The sequence below is a fragment of the Vespula pensylvanica genome, chromosome 3, assembly GCF_014466175.1.
Source record: "Vespula pensylvanica isolate Volc-1 chromosome 3, ASM1446617v1, whole genome shotgun sequence".
Lineage (NCBI taxonomy): Eukaryota > Metazoa > Arthropoda > Insecta > Hymenoptera > Vespidae > Vespula > Vespula pensylvanica.
Genome location: NC_057687.1, coordinates 9792845 through 9804188, shown reverse-complemented (window position 1 = coordinate 9804188; position 11344 = coordinate 9792845). Strand labels below are relative to the sequence as shown.

The 11344-nt window shown below is 34.2% G+C and overlaps 1 protein-coding gene across 2 annotated transcripts in view; it reads left to right on the top strand.

The window, feature by feature from the left end:
* LOC122627490 (26S proteasome non-ATPase regulatory subunit 1) overlaps positions 1-11344 on the top strand; it is a 57322-nt gene that overhangs the window by 18817 nt on the left and 27161 nt on the right. The window lies entirely within an intron of this gene.

Genomic DNA, 11344 nt, shown 5'->3' with positions numbered 1-11344 from the left:
CTCTCTCTCTCTCTCTCTCTCTCTCTCTCTCTCTCTCTTTCTCTCTCTTACATAGAAATTTTCTTTCTTTTTTTTTTTTCTTTTCGCTTTTTTTACAAGCACCTTTTCTAACAATTAATTTTCGTTTAATTACTTCGTTAAAAATATTTCGATTTATATGCACATTAATATTCGTAGGTCTCGAATGCAAAAGCAAGATAATTATCGTTTTAAAAATTGTACGACATATAAATGCAATTAATATATACAATTTGGATACACATACGCATATATGCGCGCGCGTGTGTATGTGTGTGTGTGTGTGTGTGTGTGTGTGTGTGTGTGTGTGTGTGTGTGTGTAGGTATTACAAAGTATTCTTCATTTTAATCACAATTAATTATTTATTACAAGTTAAGTACCTACCTCGTTCGTATAAATTATAAGCTGCTCGAAAGTTGGTTCAAGGTTTTCATCGTAAATAATCGAATCGCACTCGTGGATCTTATCTGTAATAACGTTTAACGGTGCGGCAAGCATCCGGAGAAAATTCTAAACTCGTTGAAAAATCGTTGATGAAGGATCAAGAAACTATTCCTGCATTTATTTCTCATCTCTCTTTTTCTCTCTCTTTATCTCTCTCTCTCTCTCTCTCTCTCTCTCTCTCTCTCTCTCTCTCTCTCTCTCTCTCTCTCTCAATTTTTTTCTTTTTCTCCCCACACCTTTCCACCCTTTTGTCTATCTAGTTTTCTTTGTAGAATTGAATAGTCACGGATTCAGAATTCCTGTGGTTCTTTTGTAAACCGCTCGGGGTGCTAATTAAATTTCTCTCTCTCTCTTTTTCTCTCTCTCTCTCTCTCTCTTTCTCTTATTCAACCATCCACCAGTTTGCTTTTTTTCCCTTTCACACAAACACACACACGTACACGTACACGTACACGTACACGTACACATTTTTAATTCGTTCTCGCACCCTTGCCTCGACCTTCTTTCCCCTTTCCTTCTCCCATTCATTTCTTTCGTTTCAATCGAACGAGTAGATATAAATGAATTTTGAGTTTGAACATGCCGTTGAAAAAAAATCCTTTCATAGTACTTTGTAACGTACGTTAAGTTTTGTTCGAACTTATTATTTTATCGTCTCTCCAGTTTTTCATTTCACTTGGGTGATACTCGAAAGGTCACGTTTCATTATCGTTTCTCTCTCTCTCTCTCTCTTTCTCTCTCTCTCTCTCTCTTTCTCTCTCTTTCTTTTTCTTTCTTTCTTTTGTTCCTTCGTGTCTCTTTCTGGTTAACTTTATTCTTTGACGATGGCGAACCGACACGCGAAACTTCGTACCTATTTATACACTGTCGTACTCATAATTATGTCATATGAGAGAAACTAAGGTATTGTGTTTTTTTCTAAACATGGACGGTAATTATTTGATTACATTGAAAAATCTATTATCGAAAGGCAAAATTGAAGGTAAACAATAGACGATGAGATAAAAATGATAAAAAAATGTCGAAGAACGATGCTCTTAAAAAAATTTTGCTTTTACAACGACATTCTCCTATGTGTAATTCTTCTTATCTTACAAAATTATATATCTTTCTTTTTTATATTTTTTTTTATTTCTTTTTTCATACATCTTTTATTTCTTGATTCTACCGGTGGAAAAGAAAACAAGAAAAACAGAGAGAGAGAGAGAGAGAGAGAGAGAGAGAGAGAGAGAGAGAGAGAAGAAAAAAGTCTACTACTTTTAATGCATACCTTCGTTCTCGTAATTTTAACGATTCATTCTCGCGTTTTAAAAATCCAACATTTTTGCTTTTATTCTCGCGTGATTATACGAGATTAAAAGTTTTTTATTTTTCTGTGTTTCAGGTAAGATCACGTCAACGTTATTACAAACCTATATAATCAGGAACAAACTCGCGAGAGAAGAATTCGCGTGGCACGTAAGTTTTTTTCTTTTCTTTCTTTTTTCTTTCGTTTTCTTTTTTTTTTTTTTTTCAACTACGATTTCACACGAAAGACCGTGATATCGAGGAAAATATTTCGTTTCATATATTTTTCTGTTTTTTCTCTCTTTTTTTTTTTTTTTTTTTTTGCACCGTACCTTTTCCTTCTTCCTTTTTTTTCTACTTCTTCTTTTTTCTTCTACTTTTTCCCCCTTGGACGATAGAATACCGATTTTATTATAGTTAAAATTCGATCGTACGCATAATTATCCTACCGAATATCTTTCATAAATAGTCAATTAAAAGGACGATGAAAGGAGAGCGATAGTAAACGATTACACCTACGATTTCAATTACGATGATACTCGAGGGAAATTTAGAATTTGTTAGATCCCGATAAGTCGATTCCTTCAATCATCCCGCAATCCTTTCATCGGAAATTTGTGTTTTGCGACGATAGACGACGATAGAGTTCCAACGTTATAATACAATATATTTGAAAACTGTTGATGGAAACATAACAAAGTTTCGTGCCTTTTGGAACTTTCCAACAAGCTTCGTTGATATAACCTTTTCTCGTCCTGGAGATTATGTATCTATCTATCATTTAAGGCTTACACTTTTCGGTTAATAAATTTTCTAATGAACTTTCGAAAAAGTTAAGTAAGTGCATGCCATCTACGAATAAATAGTTCGACCTATTGCAAGGTTTATTAGTCTAGAACAAAGAGAGAGAGAGAGAGGGAGGGAGGGAGGGAAAGAGAGAGAGAGAGAGAGAAAGAGAGAGAAGTATAATTACGAATGAAAAAAAAGAAAAAAAAAACAGAAAAAGTGAGGGTGGATTAGTAGAGGGAGAGAAGGGAACTCGATTGAAATATCGAAGTAACTTTGGATACGAAGCCATTCTCTCTGTCTTTAATTTCCCTTGCGCCAGAAAGTTTTCGCGAAAATGCGTTACGAACGATAGATTAACAAGCACGAAACCATCTCCGTCACTGTCTAAAGTAGCGACGCGATAAATTATCGCTGTTACTGTTTCTCTTCCTCTCTCTCTCTCTCTCTCTCTCTCTCTCTCTCTCTCTCTCTCTCTCTCTCTCTCTCTTGCTAAACTTCCCGATAGAAGAGAAAGCTTACGACGAGTTTCGTGCTTACCATCACGAATCTTTGATTAATCTACAATTTCGATTTCTCGAGAAATTTTCTCGAAATTAAAAAGAGAAAATAGAAAGAAAAAAAAACTAATAGGAAACTAATAATTTCTTTGAAGAAATATTATTTTGTTGTTGTTGTTGTTACCATCATCATTACCATCATTATTTTATTATTATTATTATTAAAATAAACAAACATAGTTGCATTTCTATTTATCATCGATTTAAGGATCGACAGAGGGATCGATACCTATTCTATCTTGACATTGCTTCTTCCAGATGGGAAGGGACGATAAATCGAATATCGATACTCGTACCACGCGAGGAATTCTAACAACGTCGAAATTAACCTATGCGGCGTGCCAACCATTTCCGCACAGTTGGAACCTGTCGTTTGTACTTGTCGAAGGAACTTGTCCAAAACTAGTTACGATATTTTAAGGATTTTTCCTTTAAGAGTTTCCTTTCTTAGCGTATACAATTTATTCATTTCACTTTCTTTCTCTTTTTCCTTTTCTTTTTCTATCTTTTTTCTCCTTCTCCCCTTTCTTTTCTCTTTTTCTTCAAATTTTTCAATTTACGGGAGTTTCAAATGTTTCTAAAAAAATATGTATATATATATATATAAAAAAGAAAAAAAAAAGAACGACAATCTAACTTTATAAAATTTCGCTCGAGAACTTTACGGGTTCATTTTCGTAATCAACAATTACTTTTCGTCGTAGTCATTTCGTTATATTTTCTTATAACTATCATAATATCGTATTTACATACATTGTAACCTGTTGCTTTCGTCAATAGGGACAAATCCAAATATAACTTATTTTGAAATTGTAAATGTTATAATTGAAAAATATTTTGATAACATGTTGGTTCGATATTGCAAGTAATAGTAATATGAGTCGTCAGTGAACTATCGTTCTGTGATAAGATTGTGATAATAGCATAGGAACATACATACATACATACATACATACATACATACATACATACATACATATATATATATATAAGTTGTATTATAAATTTCACTATAAAAATGTCAGGAATAGTCACTTACTAGATTTTAAGTAAGTCATAAATTGGACACCTATGTCGAAACCAGATGGTTGGATAGATATCCTCTCTCTCTTTCTCTCTCTGTCTGTCTGTCTGTCTGTCTGTCTGTCTCTCTCTCTCTCTCTCTCTCTCTCTCTCTCTCTCTCTCTCTCTCTCTCTCTCTCTCTCTCTCTCTCTCTCTCTCTCTCTCTCTCTCTCTGCCTCTCTCAGTCTCTCTCTTCGATTCTCCAGTTGTTGTCCGTACTCAGAACACTCAATCTCCAAGTGCACCTGGCGTTAACTCGGCTTTAGCCCTCGTCTCATCCTCCTCTAGCTGTAATCACACTCGTCTCGTTGATTGACGCGTAGCAACGTAATAATTACGAATGGCTCTTCCAACCGTGGGGCTAACAATATTCCAAAATACACACATGCAGATATATATATATATATATATATATATATATATATATATATATATGCTTTTCAATACAAAACAAAAAATTCATAAAATATATCTCTCGATGAATCGAGAAAAAAAAGGAAAACGATAGCGAAAGAAATAGAGATGCAGGAGAAGAGAATCATAACGTGGAAAGAAAGAGAGTGTTATCCGGCTTTTTTAATTTCTTTTTTCTTTTTTTCCTTTTTTTTTTTATCATTTTTTTTATTTTTTCATCGCGCAGCTTCCCTTTGATGCCACAGGATATAGCGACATGCGGACGTTCCGCGAAATGAATCTCGAGCGGAAACCATTAGCCTCGTATACGGTACGTTCATATTATGCTATAGAAAATATAGGTATATTCCTTTCTTTCGTTGTGCAAAAACGAACTTTTTCGTTTCACTCACCCGTTTTTTTTTTTTTTTTATCTTTCTCAAACCCTCAAGCCTATTCTCCGACTGTCGATAATGATTTCACACGATGTCCTAGAAAAGAAACCTTTTTATTCTTTGAATTAAATTCGTCGTTATAATTCACTCATTTATTTATTTTAATTATTATACGTTTATTATTTTATTTATTATATAATTCCGTTTTTAAAAGAGAGGAGGATAGTATAGAGGGAAGGACGGAGTAGTTGTTGAGTAGATAAGTAGCAAACTATCTCCGATAGTAGGACGATCTAGATTTTGCGGCATATTTCGTAAACCGCACTGCACTCGCTAACGCGCTCTGGCTAACGTGCATGCGGAATGCATTATGGAAACCGCAACGTGTATTGGACGCAACTGTGCGGCGATGCACATGGCAAATCATGATCACGCACTGGATACGATTGCTATTCCATCGTATTCTATGTTCGCGATAGATCCTTGCTAATCCATAAGGTACTGTTTGCGTCCGAATAAATCTTTTGTCTTTGTTTCGCGAAGAATGAAAGAGAACGATTCGACCGTATAAATAATACTCATCCAAGCGTATAAATACGAATTCTTATTTCTTATTTATTTTCTGTTATTATTAGCAAATTAACGATATTCCGATGCAAAGAAATGACGATTGATTCTATTAATTTCTTACGTTTCTTTACATCAAAACGGGGAAAAAAGAAAAATAGAAGGGAAGAAAGAAAAAGAGACGAAAGATACATCTCATTAAGGAAAGAAAGGGGAAAAAATAAGAGAAAAGAGAGAGGGGGGAGGGATAATTGTAGTTGGAAAAAATTCATTGAACTTAATGAGATGGAGAAGCAACACGTGGTTGCGACTTGTATTAAATGCACGAATTCCGTTTTAAAGCGTAATGCGGAGAGGTTGGGAGGTGTGGGTGGGGAAAGAGAGAGAGAGAGAACACGTTCGAAATAAAGAAAGAAAAGAAAATTAAACACGGAGAAAAAAATTAACGGCCTGATGACAGAAGTCGATTTTTTTTCTCTTCCCTTTCCTTTTTCTTTTCTTTTTTTCTTTTCCTACTTCTTTTTTGGTCCCTATGTCGTCGCTTTATTTAATAAGGATAATCGTGTGAAACGAACATCATACCCGTCATCGTTCTGCCGATAATTTTCCATAGTAGAGAAAAAAAGGAAGGAGAATGGGGGAGAACAAGAAGAAAGAAAAAAAGAGGAAAACAAGGGAGGAAAAAAGTCCTGCTCGAATGAAACTAAATTGAACGGGGAATTTGACTGGTCGTTAACGAACGGGCCAGGTGAAAACTTTAATCAGGGATGGATAGGTCGTAGAAATACTCTCAACGTAAAATTTCATCGTCCTTACCATTTGTCCGCAAGCAATTTCTTCGTCGTTGTCGTAGAGACTAGTTGGAAAGGAACGAGCGAGAGAGAGAGAGGGAGAGAGACGTTGTAGAACTTCTGCAAAATTGCTGTAATTGGTAATCTGCACAATTAGCTCACGTCTGGGTGCTTCCTTCTCGGACGGAAAGATTCAAGGGAAAGCTAATTTTCAAGTTGCCCCTTCTCCTCTCTCTCTCTCTCTCTCTTTCTTTCTTTCTGTCTATCTATTTATCTCTCTTTCTCTCTCTCTCTCTTTTTCTCTCTATCTTTCTTCGTGGTTCACCACGATCTTATCTCCTGCTAAGAATCCATAGACTTTCTACAGGATATAAACGCTTCTCTTAACGCTTTCTTATTTTTATTCTTTTTCTTCTTCTTCTTTCTCTTCTTCTTCTTCTTCTTCTTCTTCTTCTTCTTCTTCTTCTTCTTCTTCTTCTTCTTCTTCTTCTTCTTCTTCTTCTTCTTCTTCTTCTTCTTCTTCTTCTTCTTCTTCTTCTTCTTCTTCTTCTTCTTCTTCTTCTTCTTCTCCTCCTTCTTTTATCCCCTCTTCTAAGCCATTTTTTCTTTTTCTTTTTTCCTTCTTTCTCTTCTTTTCTCTCTCTCTCGTCCATCGTCGTTAGCAACGATCAGATATTTTATCTTTTCTTCTCGCTCAATTTCGAAAGTAGAGATCCTCCGCGACAGATAAAAGGATAATCGAGATGATGGGGGTCGGTTCGTTTAAAGGGGACGAATATATTCCGCGTTAAATTCGATTGAATTTCATAAGTGGGAATTATTAGCTATAAAAACTTAATCATCCGTTATCCTTCTATTTTATATAAAATTTGATTAAAATATTATATATTATTTTATATATATATATATATATTCATTGGTTATATGTTTTATTAAAAGACGAATGAATCAATGGATTAGTTAACATTTTTTCAAGAAAAATATTTTCACTATGGGATCTTTATTCTCAGAGATTATATTTCGATCAACAGGATATTCGTTAAAAATACTTAAGGAAGAAAGTATCACGTGGAAAAAGAGCCTCGGAAATCTTTGTGTATCTTGATCGTCATAGTGAAGCTCGTCTTACGTGATAAGAGTTAATTAACGTCACGTTCAACGTCAGGATTCTGACGCTTCTCTCCCATTTTATTATTTCATTTCATTTTATTTTGTTTTATTTTATTTTATTTTATTTTATTTTATCTTATTTTATTTTAATTTTTTCTTTTATTCCCTTTTCCAATTAAAATTCTTTCGAAGCTGCAAGAAAGAAAACAAAAATAAGAAAAAAAGAAGAAAATCCAAGCTTCCAATTATTTATGATCTCTCTCTCTCTCTCTCTCTCTTTCTCTCTTTCTCTTTCAAACGTCTTTTAAATAACGTTTACCGATCTACTAACGATTCGTTCGTTAATTTTTATTTTATATTATCTTCCCTTTTATACGATCCATTTCTCTTACCTTAATATTCAACGGTAAAATCACTAGTATAAATTGAACGAGTAAATCACTAGCTGACAATAAAATTCCGATAGAAATCTCAATGGCCATATCTTTCGAGAACGTCTTCGTGATTCACGAAGTTCGTTTGGAAAACGAGAATGGTAGTAGTTAATTCCGATCTTACGGGATATTCCCCGATCAAATAGTTTGTGGAAGCGTGACGAATAACACGGCACAAACACAAAGACTAATCCAGCTTTCTCGATAATCGAAGGCTTACCCTTCTAACGATTTTACCTACGGTCATGGGTATTCACAGAATTACGTTCGATCGATTCTTTTGGATCTATATAAATCAATTTAATTTAACAATTGCTTCTCTGTTTGCGATTTTACTTATTTAATCGAATTCAAATCATCGATTCGAAATTATAAAGTAAACTTCGAATATTTCATATTTCACTTTCCACAAAAATTGAGAAGATTTTATCGATTATATCAACGTGTGCACATACACACGCACGTACGCATATATTCGAGTTCGTAAAAAATAGAAATTCAGTGGAAAATCCTTTAATCATCGATCGTAATTTTTATTATTCGAAATGAAAGGAGGTGGCGCCTTTCGTATGGTCTTGCGAATAAATCGTTGATGAATTATACCGGGATCTCGTACCATTCACCATACTTACGTGGCTTTACGTTCGTGCTAGGATGAAAGGACACTTCAGTAGGGATATATTTCTCTGGGGAATACCATTGCCTTTTTCGTAGAAAAGTAACCGGAAGGATAACCCTTCGAGCGTGTGTATTTCTCTGTACGTTATATGCGCGTACGGTATGTGTCCGTATATGTATTATATATGTGTGAATGTGAGTGTATGTATCTCTGTATGTGTGTTCAGAGGAAAGAATGTTAAAGAAAGAGATAGAGTGAAAAAGAGAGAGGCAAAAGAGGGAAGAGGGAAAGAAAAATCAGGGGTAACGCTTAGAAAGGAAATGCGATCTTTGTGGTATTCTTTTTCTATTTCTGTTTTCTCTCTCTTTTTTCTATTTTTCTCTTTTTCTCTTTTTCTCTTTTTTTTCTCTCTTTCTATCTGACACTCTTTCTTTCTCGTTCATGTTTTCGCATGCGTACTATATCGTTCTACGCTCTAACATCGATAACAATGAGAATACTTTGAAGTCTCGGATAGACAGCACTGGCTTTCCTTCTGTTCGCGTTTTACCTCTTTACCGGAGGCGTTTGAAACGAAAGGGAGACTCCGAGATAAAAAAAAAAAAAGAAAACTACGGGAACAAATAATCAAAGAGGGAGAGAGGAGAAAGGTTTAGAAGGGTATAGATGGTGATAGAGTTGGATGGTAAAGGGAGAAGGGAAAAAAGCTGCTAGGCATCAAAGAACTTTGTTGCATCGAACTCGCTTGCCATTTAAATTTCTACCCACGAAATTGTAGCTTACTTTTTTCTATTTCTATTTCTCTCTGTGTATGCGTGTGTGTATGTACGTGTGTGTGTGGTGTGTGTTATGTATATTTTGTGTGTATGTATGTTCTCTCTCTCTCTCTCTCTCTCTCTCTTTCTCATTTTTTTCCTCTCTCTTACATTTTCTCGTTCTTTTTGAAACATCAAAAAAACGAATGAACTCGTCAGATGTATCACTACCTACGTAATACGTAAGTATATCAAGTGTTGTGATCAAGTATCAATGAATCACAAATTTCAATGAACTGGGATAATAAGAATTTTCCGCCTTCGTACTATTCGTTAATACGAGCTTTATTTTTTTCTTCCGTTTGTTTTTTGTCTTTTCTTTTTTTTTTTTTCTTTTTTATTCTTTGTTGTTACTTATTTACATGTTATATATATATATTTATTTATTTATTTATTTTTTTATTAACTTCGAATAATGAAGAGAAACATTCTCTCATTTACATTTTCTTTATAAGTTGTTGAACTTACCGTTCTTTTTCTTTTTATTTTCTCGTTCTTTTTTTTTTTCCATCTCTTTTTTATCTCATTTTGGTAAAATATAATCGAATCGATCGTAGAAAAATCTTAAAAGTACGCACATGAACGAAAGATAGAAATACAAGTAGAAAAACAAAAACACATGGTTTTATTTTTTCTTTTTCTTTTCTTTCTTTCTTTTTTCTTTCGTCAAAGTCTTTCGCGATCATCCCTTGCCATCATTCCGCGCGCTACTTAATGTCCTTCTCTTTCTTTCAGTTTTTTTATTCTCTCTCTATTTCTTAAACAAGATTATAACTTTGTTTTTGTAACTTATCTTTATATAAGCGTACTTTATCCCCTCGCTTTCGTCGCCGTCGCACGATAAACGGATACAGGACGAATAGGTACGAGCGACTTTCGACTCTGATAATCGACTAATAAGCAAGCATATTATTATTTTTGTCTCTCTTTTTTTTTTTTTTTTTTTACATCTTTTCCTCTTTTTTCTAATCCCATTTTTTTCTCTTTCTTTTTTCTTTTATTATTATTATTATTATTATTATTAATATCATTAATATTACTATCATTATTAGTATTATTACTACTATTATTACTATTATTATTATTGTTGTTATTGTTGTTATTGCTATTATTATTATTATTATTATTATTATTATTATTATTATTATTATTATTATTTCGCAAATGATCATTGTAAATCGGAGATGATCGTAAACGATAAACATAAAGGAGTTTGCCAAAGAAGGAATAATAAAACAAACGGAGAGGACTAAAATCATTGTAAATTCAAGATTCGCGACAGTTCTATTAATCGTACGTTCGATCATCCTTATCAACTTCCTCGTTATCTGTTCTTAGGAGGGATTCTCTTCTTATTTCGACCGCTTTCACCATTAATAATTCCGGAAATAGGAGATAGGATCTCACGTTCTTCCTCTCGTAGAAGTAATGTTACCACGAGTTAAAGCTTATCTTCATGAACGTAGGAGAGAAAATAGAAAGAAAAAACAAGAGAGACAGACAGACAGATAGAGAGAGAGAGAGAGAGAGAGAGAGAGAGAGAGAGAGAGAGAGAGAAATCTTAAGGATTTTCAAAATAAATTTCGTGCGGAAACGAAATTCTCCTGCCTGACATTTCGCACCGCTCGTGCGATAGAAATGCGGACGTGGTCAAAATCGTCGTGCGAAATTATTCCGCGAACTCGGAAGTCGGTCATCGACCGTGCGTTAATGGATGGAATAATTAATTTCGTTCTGCTCGGTGAAACGTCAGGATTATCATCGGTGTTCCTACATGAATTCCACCGCTCTCCTGCCATCGATTAATCTCAATTCGTATGATATGAAGAGAGAGAGAGAGAGAGAGAGAGATAGAGAGAGAACAAAAATTATGACTTTGATTACAATAATTAAGATTGGCTTATTCCTTGTAACATTATTTTCCTTTTTTCTCTCGGAACTATTAATCACGAAGGAAAAAAAATTGTCCAAACTTTCTTGTCGGCTATGAAAAACAATAAGGATGTTAATCGGATTCGGTTGATCCGATGGTCCGATATGTTAATATATGTAGGCTCGACT